At 39.4% G+C, this 20174-nt stretch overlaps 1 long non-coding RNA gene across 1 annotated transcript in view; it reads right to left on the bottom strand.

Moving 5' to 3' along the window:
- Positions 1-205: 205 nt before the first annotated feature.
- Positions 206-20174, bottom strand: part of LOC123283868 (uncharacterized) — a 22586-nt gene continuing 2617 nt past the window's right edge. The window contains exons 2-3 of the long non-coding RNA XR_006524641.2: positions 19692-19780; positions 206-1032 (exon numbers count right to left, since the gene is read on the bottom strand). This is a non-coding gene — a long non-coding RNA (uncharacterized lncRNA). The remainder of the gene's footprint in view (positions 1033-19691; positions 19781-20174) is intronic.

The following is a 20174-nucleotide window of genomic DNA, read 5'->3' as shown; positions in this document are numbered from 1 at the left end:
AGCTCATATTTGGTCCATTACTGTAGATTCCTAGTGGGCTCTTACTTCTCCAGTCTATCTTGCATATGACTATCTGATTAAGCATGGCTTTTATTAAAAGATACCACAATAAAGAAGTTTTCAATGGTTTCCTACTGTATAGAGAATAAAAGTCAGAACTTAATCTCTGCTTTTATACATGAAATTTTTTTTTTTCTTTTTTTTTGAGGAAGATTAGCCCTGAGCTAACTACTACCAATCCTCCTCTTTTTGCTGAGGAAGACTGGCCCTGAGCTAACATCCGTGCCCATCTTCCTCTACTTTATATGTGGGACGCCTGCCACAGCATGGCTTTTTGCCAAGTGGTGCCATGTCTACACCCTGGATCTGAACCAGTGAACCCCGGGCCGCCGAGAAGCAGAATGTGGGAACTTAACTGCTGTGCCACTGGGCCAGCCCCTATACATGAAATTTCTAATCAAAGTGGGCTCCTCATCTTCCTTCGAACATATTGTTAACTTCCCTGAAACTGTGCCTTTGCGTTCAACAGTGTTTCCCTTCGTGAGTAACAAATCCCTAAGTAACACTTATTGCAGGGGACCTGGACACGTATACTATATCAAATGTAAATAATATATATAATGTATATAAATACATTATTATATTTATTATACACTTTTTTATAGTTTATAGACTAAACATATGTACAATTACTACCTTGTGTGTTTTGATGGGGGGGGGGCAGGGGGTATCCAGTAAAACTGTTGACATTAAAAATGAGTCCTTTGCAATTCTACTTCTGGTAATGAAGAACTAGGTGGTTTTGATCATGCTTCTGCTGAGAACAACTAGAAAAGTTGGGCCAAAACAAAAAACGACATGTTTAAAGGTACTGGAAAGTGACCAAACTGGTGAGGAGTGCAGGGCAAAGTCGAGGAGAGGGAGACAGGATGGAGACAGGCTTGTGGCACTTGGGGCCCCCTTTCCACTGGAGGCATCTGTCTCTTCTCTTCCAGAGAAGGTGAATGAACAGCTCTGTGAAAGCTCCCAGGCCTAGATGGGGTGAGAAGGGAGAAAAAGTGCAGTATGAAGCTCACCAAGGAAGAGATAAATCCCTCAGTCTTTCAGTTGAGACCTTGAAGAGCTACACCCTGGGAGTCAGGGTGAACTGCAAATAGATCAGAACTGGCAGGGATGGAATCATCTCAGGCCCTGCTAGATTGTAGTGATCTGAGTTTGCTAATAGCCCTAGTTTAGCTGCCTTATATAGAAGCAAACAAATCCTCTATAGAGGAAAGTAATGGTTATCTAGAGCCTCAAAATACCAGTACAATATTTTATACACAATATCCAGCACACCTAAAAAATAATCAGAGTGGCCGACCCTGTGTGCAGCGGTTAGGTTTGTGTGCTCCGCCTCGGTGGCCTGGGGTTCGTCGGTTTGAATCCAGGATGAGGACGTGCACACTGCTCATCAGGCCACGCTGTGGTAGGCGTCCCACATATAAAGTAGAAGTAGATGGGCAGGGATGGTAGCTTAGGGCCAGTCTTCCTCAGCAAAAAGAGGAGGATTGGTGGCAGATGTTAGCTCAGGGCTAATCTTCCTCAAAAAAAACAAAAACAAAAATAATCAGGTATATGAGAAGAAATGACAAAACCAGAGAAGCAACAGATCATAGAAACAGAACCCCACAGGGATTATGAGACGAAGACTTTAAAATGCTATGATTGATATGTTCAGGAACTTAAAATATAAGAGTAAGGATGTCTGTAGAAAATGGAAATACAAAGAACCAAATGGAAATTCTATTATTGAGACACAAATTAAAAACACAGTGGATGGATTTAATAGCCAATTAGAGGCATACCTTTGAGATACTGCAGGTGTGGTTCCAGACCACCGAGATAAAGCAAATAGTGCAATAAAGTGAGTCACACGAATTTTTTGGTTTTCCAGGGCATATAAAAGTGATGTTTAGACTATACTGTAGTCTACTGAGTGTGCAACAGCATTATGTCTAAAAAAACACTGCACATACCTTAATTGAAAAATACTTTATTGCTAAAAAATTACTAAGCATCATCTGAACCTTCAGCAAGTCATAATCTTTTTGCTGGTGGAAGGTCTTGTAAAAAACACAGTATCTGCAAAGTGCAGTAAAGCAAAATGCAGTGAAATGAGGTATGCTTGTATACAGAGCTGAAGACAAAATTAGGGAATTTGAAGAAATTCAGAAGAAAATATGCAGACAGATTTATAGGAAGACAAAAGGATGGAAAAAATAAAGTGGAAAAGACATAATGAAGACCCAAAAGGAGAGGAGTGACAGCCTGTAACAAGAGACGCTTGAATAAATGTCTAAAGTAAGCAAAAGGCATCAGGCCTCAGATTCAAGAAGCACTATAAACTTTAAGCAAGAAAGGACAAAGGAAATCACACCTAAGACATCACAGTAAAACTGCTGAAAATCAGAGAGGAAACTTTTAAGCATCCAGAGGAAAAAGACAGATCACTTTATCAAATGAATGACAGTAAGACAGCTGCTTTCAGCCAAATGATGCTCTCTTCACAGCACTAAAAGAAAATATTGCCAACTGAGAGCTCATATTCAAATAACTTTCAGGTCCAGCCCAGTGGCGTAGTGGTTAAGTTCATGCACTCCACCTTGGCGGCCCAGGGTTCACAGGTTCGGATCCCGGGCGCGGACATAAACACTGCTCATCAAGCCACGGCATCCCCCATAAAATAGAGGAAGACTGGCAACAGATGTTAGCTTAGGGCCAATCTTCCTCATAAAAAAATAAATAATAATAATATAACTTTAAAAAATTAAGGCAAAATAAAGGTATTTTCAAACAGAAATTGAGAATTTGTCACCAGCATTTCTGCCTTAGAAGAGTAGCCTTCGAGCAAAGAGAAATGATCTCAGATGGACACTCTCAAATTCCGGAAGGGATGGACAGCAATGAAAAGGAAAAATATCTGAGTAAATCTCAATGAATATTAACTTTGCAAAACAGTGCTCATATATTGTGATGTTAAAAACACAGAGATTTAAAACATAATGGTAACACACAAATTGAAGGAGAGGGTAAATAAAGTGGTCTAAGGTGTGTACACTGTCCAAGAAGTAGACAACGTACTGATGTATACTTTAGTGTCTGAGGCTTTTAGAAGTCAAGAACACACATTCTAATTTCTAGAGTAATGAATAACAGAATGGGAAAAGAACATATAAGTAAAAGGCTAATCAAAAGAAAAAGATGGAATAAAAAGAAAAACCTTGATCAATCCCAAAGAAAGCAGAGAATAAAAGAGTGAACAACAGGTGAAACAAAAAACAGTATGATGGCAGCTTTAAAGGCCCATAAACCAGTAACTACATTAAATGCAAATTGATTATCCAGGGGCTGGCCCTGTGGCTGGCCGAGTGGTTAAGTTTGCACTCCACTGCAGGCGGCCCAGTGTTTCGTCGGTTCGGATCCTGGGCACGGATCGAACCACGCTGAGGCAGCGTCCCACATGCCACAACTAGATAGGACCCACAGCTAAGAATACACAACTATGTACCAGGGGGGCTTTGGGGAGAAAAAGGAAAAAAATAAAATCTTAAAAAAAAATTGATTATCCAATTAAAAGACAAAGACTATCACCTTCAAGCTATAAAGATACATCTTTAACCCGTTTTCAAGAAACAAATCTTAAATATTAGAATGCAGAATAGCTTAAAGTCAAAGCTATACCATGCAAAAACTAATTAGAAAGATGGTGTGGCTAGGCTAACATCCAGGTAGATTTCAGGCAAGAAGCAATACAAAAGATAAAAACATTGCGTGTCAGAGTCCTAACAGGAAACAAATGGCACACTACGGATCATTTAAGGAAAGTTTATTTACAAAGGGACTAATTTTGTGTGTAGGCTGTAAGAGAATTACATTACAAAGATAGCTCTGTAACCCAAGGCAGGGGAGCTGTACCACCCTTAGGCCTTAAGAGACAGGAGAGAAGTTAAGCAGAACCTGGAAGGAGAGAGAACTGAGAGGAGGTCCTGTGAGAGCAGCAATGAGCTCTGGGCAAGATGCATGCTCCGTTTCACAGAGCCTCTGATGCAGGGAGCCCGGCGGAATAAACAGGCTCGCCTCACTCTCTTCCCCCATGTGATCTCCTCTCATCATCAGCTACAAAATCATCATGAAGTGCTATCAACTGTCATACCCTCAGCTGAAACCAAACACAGTGGCCACCCCGGAATTCTTCATATATGGTAGCGGAGAAAAGAAACAAGTAACAAGACATAATCATGAAACCTGCTTGTCAGCCGCTCACAAGGCCTGGACTCATAAGCGAAGGTGCTTTCTCTCACTGCCCAGTCCAGGTTTCTCTCACTTTGTCTGCACCTCGGCTGAATGGGATTCTTTACCGGGGGGTGTGGGGTTACCCTACTTTGTATTAGACTCTTCGCCAAGAGAGCACTAAGTAGCATCCCAGTGAATACCCCACCTTCCGTATAGAGTCCTTCTTACTCCACTATATAGCAGCAATCCAATTCCCCGTTAAAATGGAGCCCTCACCTCTGCCGGCAGAGTGATCCCCTTCTCTCTCTGTTCGCTAGTAAGAGCAAGAGCCCAAACTTGCCAGCAAGCAGTGTCCACTTCTAACTCACTGAACTATGTTTCCCTAGGAAGCATTCCTCCTTTGAGCACTAAGACCTGCGAAACCACTGACTCCAACGTTTCAGGAACCAAAAAGTCCCCTCAAGGGGGTTATTAGGTACGACGAAGAACCTAACAAAAATGTGTACATGTGTACACCAAGAGATGGACACAAGAATGTTCACAGCGGCACTCCTCATAACAGCCAAAAAATGGAAACATCTCCAATGTCTACAACAGTAGAACGGATAAAGTGTGATATATTCGTAAAGCAGAATACTGCATAGCAATGAAAATGAATGAACAACTGCGCCAGGTAACAACATGGATGGATCTCACAATGTTAAGTGAAGGAAGCCAGACACAAAAGACTACATTACAATTAATATAAAAGTTAACCACTGACAAATCCTAGCTTTGGTGTTAAAATTCAGGACATTGATTACCTTTGGGAAGAAAGAAGAGTAATGACTAAGACGGGGCATAGCAATGTTGTAGTTGTGGATGTGGGTGGTGCTTACCTAGTTATCTTCACTTTGTGATAAGTCATGCTGAACAAGTATATTTGCTCTTTTCTATATGTATGTTATGCTTCCATTGAAAAACTTATTTTTATAAAAATTCATATAATTGCCCCTTGTGTGTGATATATAATTTTTCTGGATGCTTCTAAGATGTGTTTGTTCAGGGGCTGGGCCGGTGACGCAGTGGTTAAGCGCACACGTTCCGCTTTGGAGGCCCTGGGTTTGCTGGTTCGGATCCCGGGTGCAGACATGGCACCGTGTTCCAGGCCATGCTGTAGCAGGAGTCCCACATATAAAGTAGAGGAAGATGGGCATGGATGTTAGCTCAGGGCCAGTCTTCCTCAGCAAAAAGAGGAGGATTGGCAGCAGATGTTAGCTCAAGGCTAATCTTCCTCAAAAAGAAAAAAAAAGATGTTTTTGTTTTATTTTATCAGTTTGATAAAACTGATATAAAGTTTTCATATAAACTGATTTCATACAAAGTTTGATTTATATAATCAAATATCTGATTGATATCATATAATCATATAAAGTTCGATTGTAAGTGCATAGGTGTGATTTTAATTGTAATTTTCCTGCTTGTGGTTCACTGAGCTTTGTGGATTTGTAATTTTATTCTTTTTATCAAGTTTGGAAAACAAGCTGCCAGTATTTTTTTTTAAAATTGGACATATATAAAATAGAGAGACCACTCTCATCTCCACTTTGCATACCTTTTGGGGAAGATGGCACCATACATCGATTACTGGTTTTAGGCATGTACTTCATTCTATAGGCCAGCATCTCTAATTTGCAGTTATTGTCTCCCAACTGGCCCCATAAACTGAGCCAGTTTCCAATTTGTTCTCAAGTTCCTGTTCAGGTTATCAACTCATAAGCCACTAACAATGAACCAGCATATACCTTTACCTCAGGCCATGTCTTCTAAAGTCTTTCCCAATGGAAGGATTTCTCTTTACTGTTGTGTTTCAGGACCACTAATGAATGATGGTGTTGTGCAGTGACCACTCACAGCCAGCTATGGCCAGCTCACTGCAGATCCTTTTGTGAATGAACAAGACCCACACTTTTTTCCTTTCCATTAACTGGTCAGAGGGGAACCAGTTTACATGGGTTGAGGGAGAAGTGCTAAAGGAGTAGGGCAGGGACTATAGCAGTTTGAGTCACCTGCTCATTCCATTTAGTTGTAGCTGTGCTCTCAGTCTTGTAGGGAGTGGCCTACTGCTGTGCTCATCCAGACGCATGGTTTGGTGAGTCAGATGACACTAGTTTGTGATGGGCAATTTCATTATTCACACAGCCACTTGACGTCCCAGGGTCAGATGTTCCATCCCTACCATGGACCAGCAGCAAATCAGGAGCTGCTTTCCAAAGACACAAAACAAAATGTTCTTGGCTGAGGAAGACATATCCTTACTTCATAACCGAGGGGTCTGCGTTGTAATTCTTCTACTGGAACTTACCAGAGGCTTCATATAACATCTTTACCACATGAACTTCCAGTATCGTTGGATCTACCCAATCGTAAGGCCCAGCTGACAAGACAGTTTGCTCTGGGCCCCACTCAAAACTAGTAGTCTTACAGTTACCCAGAAAACAGGTTAGAGCAGGTCACCCAAATTCTATTATTATGTTTTGTTGCCTCCAGAACCCAGAAAGGCCTGCCACACATGTTGCCTCTTTCTTTGTTGTGGTGGTGGAAAATACAACCACCCGCCACTCACTTGAACAGATATCCTAACATGTCTCAGCCACTGGACCCCTAGAAACTTGTGGCAGGTCCTGGAAGTTTTACAGGGTTTATCTTGCATCTTCTAGCATGCATGTCTTACCAAAGCACGTAGAGTACTTGCTACTTCCTGCTCATTGGGTTCATTTAACATAATTTCAGTACTATAATAGATCACTGTGATATTCTATGGCAGAGCAAGACAATCACACCATAGAGAGAACAGGAAAGTTGACATAACCCTCAGACAAAACAGTAAAGGCTTACTGTTGTCCCTTATATTTAAATGCAATCTGCTGGGGCCGACCCCACGGCCAGGTGGTTAAGTTTACATGCTCCCCTTTGGTGGCCTGGGGTTTTTCTGGTTTGGATCCTGGGCACAGACATGGCACCACTCATCAGGCCATGCTCAGGCAGTGTCTCACATAGCACAACCAGAAGGACCTGCAACTTGAATATACAACTATGCACTGGGGGACTTTGGGGAGAAGAAGCAGCAAAAAAAAAAAGAAGGTTGGCAACAGATGTTAGCTCAGGTGCCAAAATAAACAAACAAATAAATGCAATCTGCTTCTGATTTTCCTTACTGATTGGAATGGGGGGGGGGTTGCAGATCAATACCTATATATCACATTAAAGTCTATGTTAGGGGCTGGCCCCATGGCTGAGTGGTTAAGTTCATGCGCTCTGCTTCGGCGGGCTGGGGTTTGCCGGTTTGGATCCTGGGCACGAACCTACACACCACTCATCAAGCCATGCTGAGGCTGCATCCCACATAGAAGAACTACAATAACTTAGAACTAGGATATATACCTATGTACTGGGGCTTTGGGGAGAAAAGAAAAAAAGAAGAGGAAGATTGGCAACAGATGTTAGCTCATGGCAACTCTTCCTCACCAAAAAGCATTAAAAAAAAGTCTACATTAATTTCCTCCAATGAAGACACCACACCTAGAACAACCAACACAACTGGCATCCCCACCTGATGAAGCCTTGCAATAATCTACATTCATTCTTCATTACCCATCTGGGTTTTGCATTCTCATCCTCTATGATCCATCTGGTGACCATAAACGGAATTTTAATGGGAATGTGGTGTGACTCACCATGCCAGCATGGTGACACTAATTTTTGCTATTTCCTCAGGGAGTGGTACTTTTTGTTTACTCTCTTGGTGAGAGAGTGGTAGCAAGCAGTTCTGAACTTCTCCATAGCCCTCCCTACCATAATAGCACTCACTCCCTTGTTCAGGAAACCAAAATGAAGATTGTTTCTGTTATTAAAATATATCTATTCTTATTATACATCTGGGACTGGAGAAATAATCACAGCATGAGTCTCTCTGGACTCAGTGTTAGCCAGACTCAGGCCAAGACTCCATCTGTCACTTGACTTTCTCAGGCCCCCTATTCTAACCAGTCGTCCAGGGTAGAGTTTTGGGTTTCCGGGTATTAGTATAACCTAAGAGACAATGTCTAATAAGCCTCAAGAGGTCTAGATATTTTCCTTTCTCCAGTAAATCGCCACTAGAGAAGGATTAGGGCAGTGATTCCCAAACTTGCTCATGGGAATTACCTGGAGAGCTTCAAAAAATACCAATGCCTGGGTCTCACCTCCAGAAATCATAGATTTAATTGGTCTGGGGTGCATCCTGGTCTTCAGAATACTAACATGTCCTAACATGCAGACAAGTTGGGGAACCACCGGATTAGGGGAAGATTCATGGTTATACAATATGGCTGCATTGCAAGGTTCTTCTTTAAAGGGACCCAATCTCTCCACCACCAAGGAGTCCCACGTGGGTAAACTGGATGAGATGCTTCAAATTTCACTACAATAACACAAGTTAGTTTGCTTCCCAGAATTTTTCCACCTATATATGTCAAGCAGCTCAGTAGGTTACCTAATCTATTTCATTTCTAGGGACCTTGTAAGCATTTAGCCATTACCACCTCTCTCTGTGGGTCAAAACACTCTGGTTAACATTCTCTTCTTTCATTTATTATGGTAATTGTGCCCACCTTGTCTCCGATGGTTATGCGCCATCATGTGGCCTCTACCACTCTGGGATTCTTATTTCTACTGAGATCAGGAAACCCAGTTCCACTACAGCATTCATCACCATCATCCTGGCAAAGGACAGCCACTTCAGAGCTCTCTGAGAATGCTGGGGCTCCTATCACCAATGCATTTCTTAATAACTTGGTGAGAGTTGAGGATGGCTAAGGAGCCTTTGTACTCCCTCCTCTACAGTATGCCAGGGGATTTCTTGCATTTTGAAATTATTATTTCAAATTTTATTTATAGACCCTTTATTGTTTGTAGGGTATCATTGAGTCCAAGCCTCATCCTAGCAAACTATTAATTCCAATATATTAAATCTTGATTCTCAGGTGAGTACACCCTGCCAATAAATTTGCCATGATCAAATCTTACATTTATTCCCCTTCGGTGTAACACCCTTAGTGCCCACTTCCATATATACTCTCCAGGTCCCTCCTGATCAAAACGGCAAGGACTTTAACTCCTGTGTACTTGCTAGAGCTGGCCACACACTTCTCTGATGAGGCTACCTTGGGATTTAATGGGAGGTAGTGGGAAGTGTGAGGGTAAGTTCTCAGAACAAGTACCAGCTGACGAGAGAGCTGTCCCAAGAGGAGGCTGGCTTCCTCAGAGAACAAAGGAAGTTCAGGAGATATGGACGTTCAGAGTTCTCAGCTCCATTTTTGTCTGCCCATTCTATGTCTTAGGGCCCCTCCTTCCTCACCAGTGCTCTTACCTCAGAGTCAGAAAACTGAAGGAATTGAGCATTTAATTGGTGCTACAAATCTACTTTATCTGTCCACTGATTACAGATGAAGGACTCCTTCAAAGCTGCAGTGGAGGAGTTCTGATTCACTACACACATTCTTAATAGTTTATTCATAGTTTTTATGTTTTTCTTTTTCTTTTGTACATTCTGTTTAGGACCGTAACAGAAGCCTGGTAGATCCACAGACTTTATAATTACTATGGTTACCATGATGATACTTTCTCCTCCCCACCCCCCTTCACTCCATCCCATGCTATTAATGGTAGTCATAACAGTACTATAAGCCGTGGATTACCTGTGATCCCTTTCCACAGAGCAATGAGGTTATCTGCGTGATTGATTTTACATGTGTGTGTGTATCTAATCCAATCTCAGAATCCCATTTTGAGGGTGTTATTTCTTGTAACAACTCCTGGTATCAATTACTTTATCAGTTAGGGTTTTAAGAAGAAATAGGAGGCACACTCAAAATAATTTAAGAAAGTTTCCATTCTAAATTCCAATCTAAAGATTGGTAAAAATACAGTACATTAAAATTAAGAACTTTTTTTCAAAAGACAAAATTAAGAAAATGAAAAGACAAACCATGTTATGGTAAAGGATATTTGGTGCAGATATAGTTGAACAAGAATGCATATCTAGAATATATAACGTCCTAAAAATCAATAAGAATAAGACTGACAACCCAAAAGAAATGTGAGCAAGTGACTTGAATAAGCACTTCAAAAAAAGAGGATCTCCAAATGGCAAATAACATAAAATGGCGCTCAATCTCTACAGTCCTCAGGAAAATGCAAATTAATGCCAAAATGAGATGTCCCAAGACACTCATCAGAATAGCTAAAGTTAAAAAGACTGACAATACCAAGCGTTGCCCAGGGTATGGAGAAGAAGAAACTTTCATATACAGTACTGCTGGTGGGGATATAAATAACGTAAACTTTGGAAAACTGTCATTCTTCATAAAATTTGAGCATACCTCAATGACCAAAGAATATTAATCCTAAGTATTCTCTCAATAGAAATGTCTGCCTATGCACACCAAGAGACACATAAAAAGATGCTTGTGGCATCATTATTGGTTAACAGCTCAAAAGCAGAAACAAACCAAATATCAACAATAGAATAGATATATTTGGTTTATCCATATAATGGAATATAGCAATGAATATGAACAAACTACTTCTACGAACAGATGAATCTCACAAATATAATGGTGAAATATACATTTAATCTTATTTATGTAAGATTCAAAAAGAGGCAAAACTGCTCTATGGTCCTAAGTTAGTAGAGTGGTTACATTCTAGGAGGAGAGACAGGATAGTTATTGGGAGGTTGCACAAGAGGGTTCCTATGTAACTGGTAATATTCTATCTCCTGGGTGGTGGATACAGGGGTATTTTTACTCTATGATAGATACTTCATTTACTTCTGCAGTATGCTATATTTCAATTTTTTTAAATGGGTACTCCTAAAAAGATTGGGAACTATTGGTTTATGCCACTCTGCTCCTCTCCATCAATTCTAATACTTCTTCCTTCGAGACCTAGTTCATTTCAGATTCCACATCTTACATAAAGCCCAACCACTCTAGCTAGAAGCGATTTATCTTTCTTACTGGTTTTATCACATCTCCTAGGAGGTAGTATAATATAGTAGGAATAGTATGGGCTAAGGGGCTTGGCCTTTGCCCTGCAAGGCAAAAAAAAGCAGGAGGGTAACATGGTCATATTTGTATCTGCTCACCATCAACTTGTTTAACCAATTTTACTTGTTTATATTTCTTTGAGTATGTGGACAAATATAAAAATTTACCTATGCACATAAGTGTAAATATACCCTGTGTCAGATTGTTATGTTTGCTCTCAATGACTCATGCCTCTTTTGTTCATGCCTCTCTGCAATATGCCTTTGCCATTTTTACTATCAAAAGGTCGTTTATTTCCCCACCTCTTAAATCTAGGCTAGTTTGGTGACTTTCTTTGATCATAGAATGCAGCAGATGTGACTCTGTGCAACTTCTTAGATGAGGTTTAGAGAGGCTTTGCAGCTTCCTTCTTCACCTTTGGGAATACTGACTGCTCTGAGATCACTATGCTGTGAATAAGTCTGGGATGAAAGGGCACGTGAAGGGAGACAGCCACATGAATGAGCTCAGGGAAAACCAACAGAAAAACTTCCTAGCCAAATCACAGCATGGTAAGAAATAGTAACATTGTTGTTTTAAGGCATTAAATTTTGGGGTAGGTTTGTAATGCAGGAATAGATAATTTGGGGGAAAAAAATGTTCCTTTTCCCTTGTTACCTAGCTCACCTATTAATCTATAGTCTGTTATGGTAGAGACCACTCTTGTCTCTCAATGTCCTTTCTTCTCTTCTTCCTTTAGTATTAGAACCCCTAAGTTTTAGCTTGGTGTATGACCACGCAGCAAAGGACCTATATTTCCTAGCCTCCCTTGAAGGTTTAGCCATATGACTACATTTTGGCCCATGGGCTCTAAGTGGAAATGATGGCTGCAACTTCTATGACAAGCCCTTAAAAAGAAGAGGTGTACTCTTTTTCCACTTCCCCTCCCCAGATATATCATGGCAGGAGCTGGAATATAGCCATTTAAGGCCGTGAGACAGAAACCACATATTGAGTGTAGCAGTTTAACAAGCTAGAAGGAGCCTGGACCCCTAATGCCTGGAGCTGCTGTATCAGTCCTGAACTGACTATCCCTAAACTGTATGGAAGGGAAAAATACACATCCATCTTAAGTCATTATTATTTTGGCCTTAGAGCAACCAAACCTATATCACAAGTAATATGTATTTTCTGTTATTTCCCCCAAATAATTATATACAAATTTATGCATATGTAAATATACATTTACAAATATAAATATTTTGATTGTATACACACACACACAAATATCCAAACATTAATATGTGTTGATGATGTTGTTTTACAGGCTGGGATCATATTATACACATTTTTCTCCATCTTATTTTTTCTCATTTAGCAATATTTTGTGGAAATCACAATCCAAATCATATGCTTCAATTCATTCCTCTTGATAGGATTTGTAAGCTGTAATTCATTCAACCACATTGTTTTTAAAAGCAAAAGACTGAAAACAATGCAAATGTCCTTCATAAGGGCTGGTAAAATAAATTTCAGCATTCTTGTAGTGGAACACTATGCAGCTGTTAAAGGATGAGGAATCTCATTATGGAGCTAATTAAATACCTGTAAGAGCTATTGTTAACCAAAAAAATGAGATATGGAACATAGTACACATTATGATAATCTCTTTTAAAAAAGGGAGAATGTAAATTTCTATTGGTATAAAAAAGCTCGGGGAATCATCTCACACCTGTTAGAATGGTTATCATCAAAAAGACAAGAAATAACAAGTGTTGGCAGGATGTGGAGAAAAGGGACCTCTCATACACTGCTGGTGGGAACCTAAATTGGTGCAGCCACTATGGAAAACAGCATGCAGTTCCTCAAAAAATTAAGAACAGAAATACTATATGATCCAGCACTTCCACTTCTGGGTATTTATCCAAAGAAAATGAAAACACTAACTCAAAGAGATATCTGCACTCCATGTTCGCTGCAGCGTTACATGCAACAGCCAAGACACGGCCGCACCTGAGCGCCCATCAACGGATGAATGGAGAAAGAGGATGTGAGATGGACAGATATAATGGAATATCATTCAGCCATGAAAAAAGAATAAAATCTTGCCATTTGTGACAACATGGATGGACCCTGAGGACATTATGCTAAGTGAAATAAGTCAGACAGAGAAAGACACTGTATGATCTCACTTATATGTGGAATCTAAAAAACAAAAACAAACAAAAATACAAGCTCAGAGATACAGAGAACAGACTGGTGGTTGCCAGAGGCAGGGAGTGGTGGGTGAATGAAATGAGAGAAGGGAGGTACAAACTTCCAGTTATAAAATAAATAAGTCATGGGGATGTAATGTACAGCATAGTGACTACAGTTAATAATACTGTCTTGAATATTTGAAAGTTGCTAAGAGAGTAAATCTTAAAAGTTCACATCACAAGAAAAAAAAATTCTCTAACTATGTAGGGTGATGGATGTTAACTAGACTTATTGTGGTGACCATTTCACAATACATACAAATACTGAGTCATCATGTTGTACATCTGAAGCTAATTAATGTTGTATGTCAATTATACCTCAATTTTTAAAAAAACACCATGGCAAGACGACAGAATGCAGAAGGGGGGTGGAAAAAGCTCTGAGAAGGTACGTACATGAGAAACTCATAAAAACAGTTGTGGGATGGGTGGTGTTGGCATGGGAAATGGGCGGATGGAACATATGTGGGGGAAACTTCAACTCAAAACATAAATCTATGTAGATACACACACACACCATTTGAATGAACTGCCTACTCAAAAAGAAAGGAAAAAGAAAAACCGTTCCTACAGTGACTTCTCCCATTTCCTTCATGTGATTCTTGTCATCAGTTTCCCTACCCAACCCTCTTCCTCCAGCGGGAGAGGCCCACCTCACAGCACCTTGCAAGCGCCCAACTGGACGCACGCTTATCTCAGCAACCGGCAGACAGACACGTCACAAATGCTAGTTGAATCATAAAAATGGTTTGCCAATTTGTTAGGCCTAAATGCCATCTCACTATTATTTTAATTTGCATTTTCCTGATTTCTCCTGATTCTGAGAATCTTTTCACATTTGGATTTACTCTTTGCTGAGTTTATATTCTTTGCCCACTCATTTTTCTGTTGAATTGCTTGTTCCCTTGCTGTGAATTCCTTTTTTTTTTTCCCTGCTTTATCTCCCCAAATCCCCCCTGGTACATAGTTGTATATCTTAGTTGCAGGTCCTTCTACTTGTGGCATGTGGGACACCACCTTAATGTGGCCTGACGAGCAGTGCCATGTCCATGCCCAGGATCCGAACCAGTGAAACCCTGAGCCACTGCAGCAGAGCTCACAAACTTAACCACTCGGCCATGGGGCCAGCCCCCCCTTAATGTGAATTTCTAAGAGCTCTTTGTATATTATAGATGTTAAACCTCCTTGCAAACACTTTTCTAAATTTATTGTATATCTATCTTTTTGCACACAAGTTTTTCTTTAAATGGACATATGTCTTTTTTGAGAAGAATGTGTATTTTGCCATTGTTAGGTGAAGTATGTGATAAATGTCAACTAGATCCAGTTAATTGATGGTAAGACACAGTTCAACCACATCCTCACTGATTTTCTCCCTGCTGGATCTATTGATTACTGAAAGAGGGGTGATGAAGTCTCCAACTGTAACAGTGGATTTGTCTGCTTCTCTTTGCAGTTCTATAACTTTTTTGCCTTAGCTTTTTTGTTTGTTTGTTTTTTGCTTTAGCTATTTGAATGCTCTGTTGTTAGACGTACATATGTCAGAGGTGGCTGTATCTTTCTGGAGCATTGACCCTTTATCATTATGTAACGCCCCTCTCTATCCCTGATAACTTTCCTTGTTCTGAAATCTGTTTTGTCTGAAAGCAACTATGGCTTTCTTTTCATTAGTATTAGCTTGGTGGATCTCTGTCCATTCTTTTAATCTATCTGTGTCTTTATATTTAAAGCAGATTTCTTCGTATGGTTCCTGAGAAAATGGAGAATTAGTAAGCGCTGTGGACTTCCTCTCTTCAAATCAACCCCAGGTTACCACAGAGACAAGGCAGCAACGGTTTGAGGAATAAGGTCAAAAACTGTGAGGAAAGCCCAGTTAGGCTTAGGAGCAAGTTCTTAAGTATTGTTCCTGCCACTCCCCCGCATTGCTTTGGGACAATCAGTGCCAGACAGCTGATTGCCCCAGAAATCATCAGCAACAGATCAGGCTTCTCAGTGTAGAGTAACATAAAGACTCTGTTGAAGTGAGTTGCTGTTGAAAAAGAACGTGGGCTGACCAGATACTCTAGAGCTTGGGACATTCACTCCCCTGCTCCTTCCCAAACCTCCAAGATTGTGGTGGATTACAGCAGCCTTCCGCTGGAATATGATTTTCAAGGCAAATGCTGTCCAAAGAAACAGTAGCAGAGACAGCGTACTCGAGTCCTGGCGGGGCCTGGAGCTCTCTGCTCTCGAACCCTCACTCTTGTGGAAGGGATAAAGCTAAAGTCGGCCCTTTTGCTCTTCCAACACATCCATTATCAGAAAGGGTAGTAGAGAACATGCGTTTGTGAATCAAAGTACTTAGACACCAGAGGAGTATGATCACAATATAACACAACAAACTAAACAACAAATACCAACTGAGGCAGGATTATAGGAACAGAGATACAGATGAAATTTTTAAAATTTTGCAATTTAATAATTTAAAAAACAATTCAATTATTCATTCAACAAATTTTTACTGAGCACCTACCAAGTGTCAGGCACTGAGGATTCATCAGTGAACAAGACACACAAAAAGCTTGTGTAACTTACTTTCTAGTGGTGGGAAATGGCATGAGGGACAGAGATAAAAATATACAAACAACGAAATACCTAACTAACAAACCATTTTAGAATGTAATATGTGCTATAAAAATAAAGCAGGGTAGGGGCTGGCCTGGTGACACAGTGGTTAAGTTTGCACATTCTGCTTCAGCGGCCGGGTTTGCCAGTTTAGATCCCAGGTGCAGACCTAGGCACTACTTATCAAGCCATGCTGTGGCAGATGTCCCACATAAAACAGAGGAAGATGGGCACGGATGTTAGCTCAGGGCCAGTCTTCCTCAGGCAAAAGAGGAGGATTGGCAGTACATGTTAACTCAGGGCTAATCTTCCTCAAAAATAAATAAATAAGGCAGGATAAGGCAGATTGAGATTGCTGAAAAGGGTCACAATTTTAACATGAAACTAAGCCTAAATAAGAGTCAAGAAGATGCTGAGTGGCAGGTTAATAACCTGTGAAGAAAGAACAAAACATCATAAAGATGTCACGTGAGAACATCAGGTATGAAAATATGAATTTAAAAAACATTATAGATGGGTAAATAGCAGGGTGGGTCAGATTTTATGATGCTTTTGAGGTACAGAATTTTAATATTTTTATGCAGTCAAAATCTCTAGATCTTCTTGAGGTTTCCCATGCTTTTGTGTTTGGAAAAAAATCTTTATCTAGAAATTGTTTTTAGCTTTATTAATAAAATATTCTAAATTTTAAAATAATATTTGTACATAGTAACAAATTCAAACAAAATAGCAAGTTACAAGACCTCATCAACTCTCCCCATTCTCCTTCCTATAGAAGTAATCATTTTTCTATGTAACCTTCCAAAAATTTTCTACGTATAATCAAATATGCGTATATACATGTTTTTAAAATTTATAAATAGGATACTATACACATTTTGCGCAGCTTGCTTTTTTCCCCCACACATATGGATCTACTCTAGAGATTGTTTTAAATGACAGTAAAGATTTCATTTAGAAGGCAAAATTAGAGATAACAAAAAGATCAGCAGTTGCCGGTGTTTCGGCAGGCTGGGTAGGGATGAGTCGGTGAAACGCAGGGCATTTTTAGGACAGTGAAACTATCCTGTATGATACTATCATGCTAGATACACGACATTATGCATTTGTCAAAACCTACAGAACTGTACAACACCAAGAGTGAACCCTACTGTAAACCATGCACATTAGTTAATAATAATGTATCATTACTGGTTTATCAATTATAACAAATGTACCACATTAATGCAGGACATTAGTAGGAGGAACTGAGTGTATATGTGTGTGGTGGGGGTGTCAAATGGGAACTCTCTGTATTTTCTCCTCAATATTTCTGTAAACCTAGAACTGCTCTAAAAAAATCAAGTCTATTAAAAAAAACTTCATTTAGAAAAGCTAGAGTTAAAGCTTTACATAGGATATTTTAGAGATGGAAGCTAGGGGTCAAATGGCAGGCAGGATGTTGCTATGGGCCAGGCTAAAACGACCAGTACTAAGAGCAGACGAAATCAGTCTGAATAGATTGGCTAATACCAAAGAAAACTGCACCTGAGAAAGTCTTAAGTGGAATTTAAAGTTTCTGATTTAAAGAAGTAATCTGCCAAAAATAGTATGTTAATCAGGAGTAGCAAAAAACAAAAAGCTTAAGAATTATGAGAATAAAAGGGAAATGTGGGGCTGGCCTGGTGGCCTAGTGATTAAGTTTGCACACTCCACTTTGGCAGCCCGAGGTTTGTGGGTTCAGATTCCGGGAGCAGACCTATGCACCGCTCATCAAGCCATGCTGTGGCAGCATCCCACATAAAGAATAGAGGAAGACGGGCACAGATGTTAGCTCAGGGCCTATCTTCCTCACCAAAAAAACAAAAGAGAGAGAGAGAGAGAGAGAGGGAAATATGGCTGAAAAGATGTGAGTAGCCAAAATTAACATGTTGAATATGTTATTTTTAAGTTAAGAAGACATGGAAGAACCAGGAAATTATCCATCTGCTGTTTGGCATTGCTTATGCTCTTAAATTGTTTATTTCCAGATTTTTATAACCTATATATTTTCTTAACAAATCAGCCATTAAAAAGATATTATTGGGTGCCTTGAATCTGAATAGCATTATTCTATACAAAACGCAGCTCTCTGTGAGTTTACAAGATTAGAGGCAAAACATAAAAAAAAAAGTTAGATAATATAAATCAAGATATTATTAAATCTCAAATTCTATGCACACCAGTAGTATGACAAAGCATTAGTTAGATCCCTGTTTTCTTTAATGCCTCGTTCATCAGCACTCGGAGTAAGCCAGTTCCACAAACTTCTGAGGTGAATAAGAATCTGCCCTATTATTTTAATCAAGATTACAGTAAGCACAGAATTACTAAAACAAAAAAGGTGACTTCCAAAAAAAAAAAAGAACTTCAAAAATCTATAGAATTAAGCTTTTTATTATGTACGTATACATGTATCTATGCATATATTTACTTAACCAAATCTTTTTCTAGTCAATGACTGCAAAAGTGGCATCTCAATCTACACTCACAGAATTACAGGGTATAAAGGGTTTTCAAAGCTCACTCTATTCTACCATGTGTCTTAAGGAATTTTCTATACGGCAATTCTATATACTGCTTGTTTTTAGTGCCATAGAGTCTTATGGAAGATGATTTTAAAATAGTTTTACCATAGGTTATTAATTTACAGACACCAGTTTTGTTTCTCTACTTTTGCTTTTATTTCCAGTTTGCTGCATTTCCTCTTAAAACTGTGAGTAAGGCAAGGCGGTTAAAATGCGGTTCCTCATAAACAAAGGGGGAGTATAATGTAAGAATGTCAAACATCAAAATCATAATACTCTTTTTGATGTTTTGTTTATCACTTAAAAAAGTTTGAATGACTAAATTGATAGGTTTAATAAAAATTCTTCTTAAAAATGTGCTTAGTTTCTCATGTAATAATCATTAATTTAACCCCAAACCATGGCCCATGAGGGTAAGCCTCAATTTGTTCAAACATATTAGGAGTTCACAATTTCACCTTACTGTTCAAAATCATCAATCTGTAATTCCTTTCACCTCTCTCTTACTTTGGGTTTCATATTTCCTTGATCACATATCCTACTTTTTCTTGGTTTAATCCTCATTTAGGTGGTACACATCCTTCATTAGCTTCTTGAGAAAGGATAAATGGAATGTACATTTTTTGAGAACTTTTAGGTTTGAAAATAACTTTATTCCAGCCTCACAATTGATTGATAGCTTAGCTTGTATAGAATACTAAATTAGAAGTAATTTTCCTTCAGAATTTGAAGCACTGCTCCATTATCCTTTCCCTTTCAGAGTGGCTGTTGAGAAGTCCAACACATTCACCTTTGCAGGCATGACATGAAAACCGCTTTTTCCTCTCCATAGACTTGCACAAGCCACTCTTTGTCTCTCTGCTCCTTATCTTTGTATAGTAGAGTAATGGGAGATGGGAGATACACAGAGAAAGAGCTCCAGCAATCTGCAGGGGTCCCCTTAAGCATTTTATACTTACAGCAATCTTAACGAGATCCCCAAGAGCCACAGGTGATTAGGAATGACACTTGATGGCATCATACTGACTCTGCAGCCTGAGGGCAACCACTGTAAAAGACAAAGCAAGATGCGGCTATAATAAAAAAGATGTGTTGACAGTGAGGCAAAAATAATAATTACGATGACAATAAAAAATAACACTACTGTGCACGAATACATGCCAGGTACTGTTTCAATTGCTTTCTGTGTAATAATTCACTGAATTAGTATATACAATACAACCTTAAGAGGTAGATATTATCTACATCTTCATAGGTTATATAATTACCCTGGCAGAGCCAGAATTCTAGTCCAAACAGTGTAGCTCCGGAGTCTGTGGTCTTAACTATTATGCTATACTACCTTCCAGTAGTAGATGGTAGTAGTTTTTTGTTGTTTGTTGTATTACTTCTAAATATCTTTTCTTGACAACATAAAAAGTTGGCAAACCTATGTTGATTTT

The sequence above is a fragment of the Equus asinus genome, chromosome 3, assembly GCF_041296235.1.
Source record: "Equus asinus isolate D_3611 breed Donkey chromosome 3, EquAss-T2T_v2, whole genome shotgun sequence".
NCBI lineage: Eukaryota > Metazoa > Chordata > Mammalia > Perissodactyla > Equidae > Equus > Equus asinus.
This window is presented reverse-complemented; position numbering and strand designations above follow the sequence as displayed.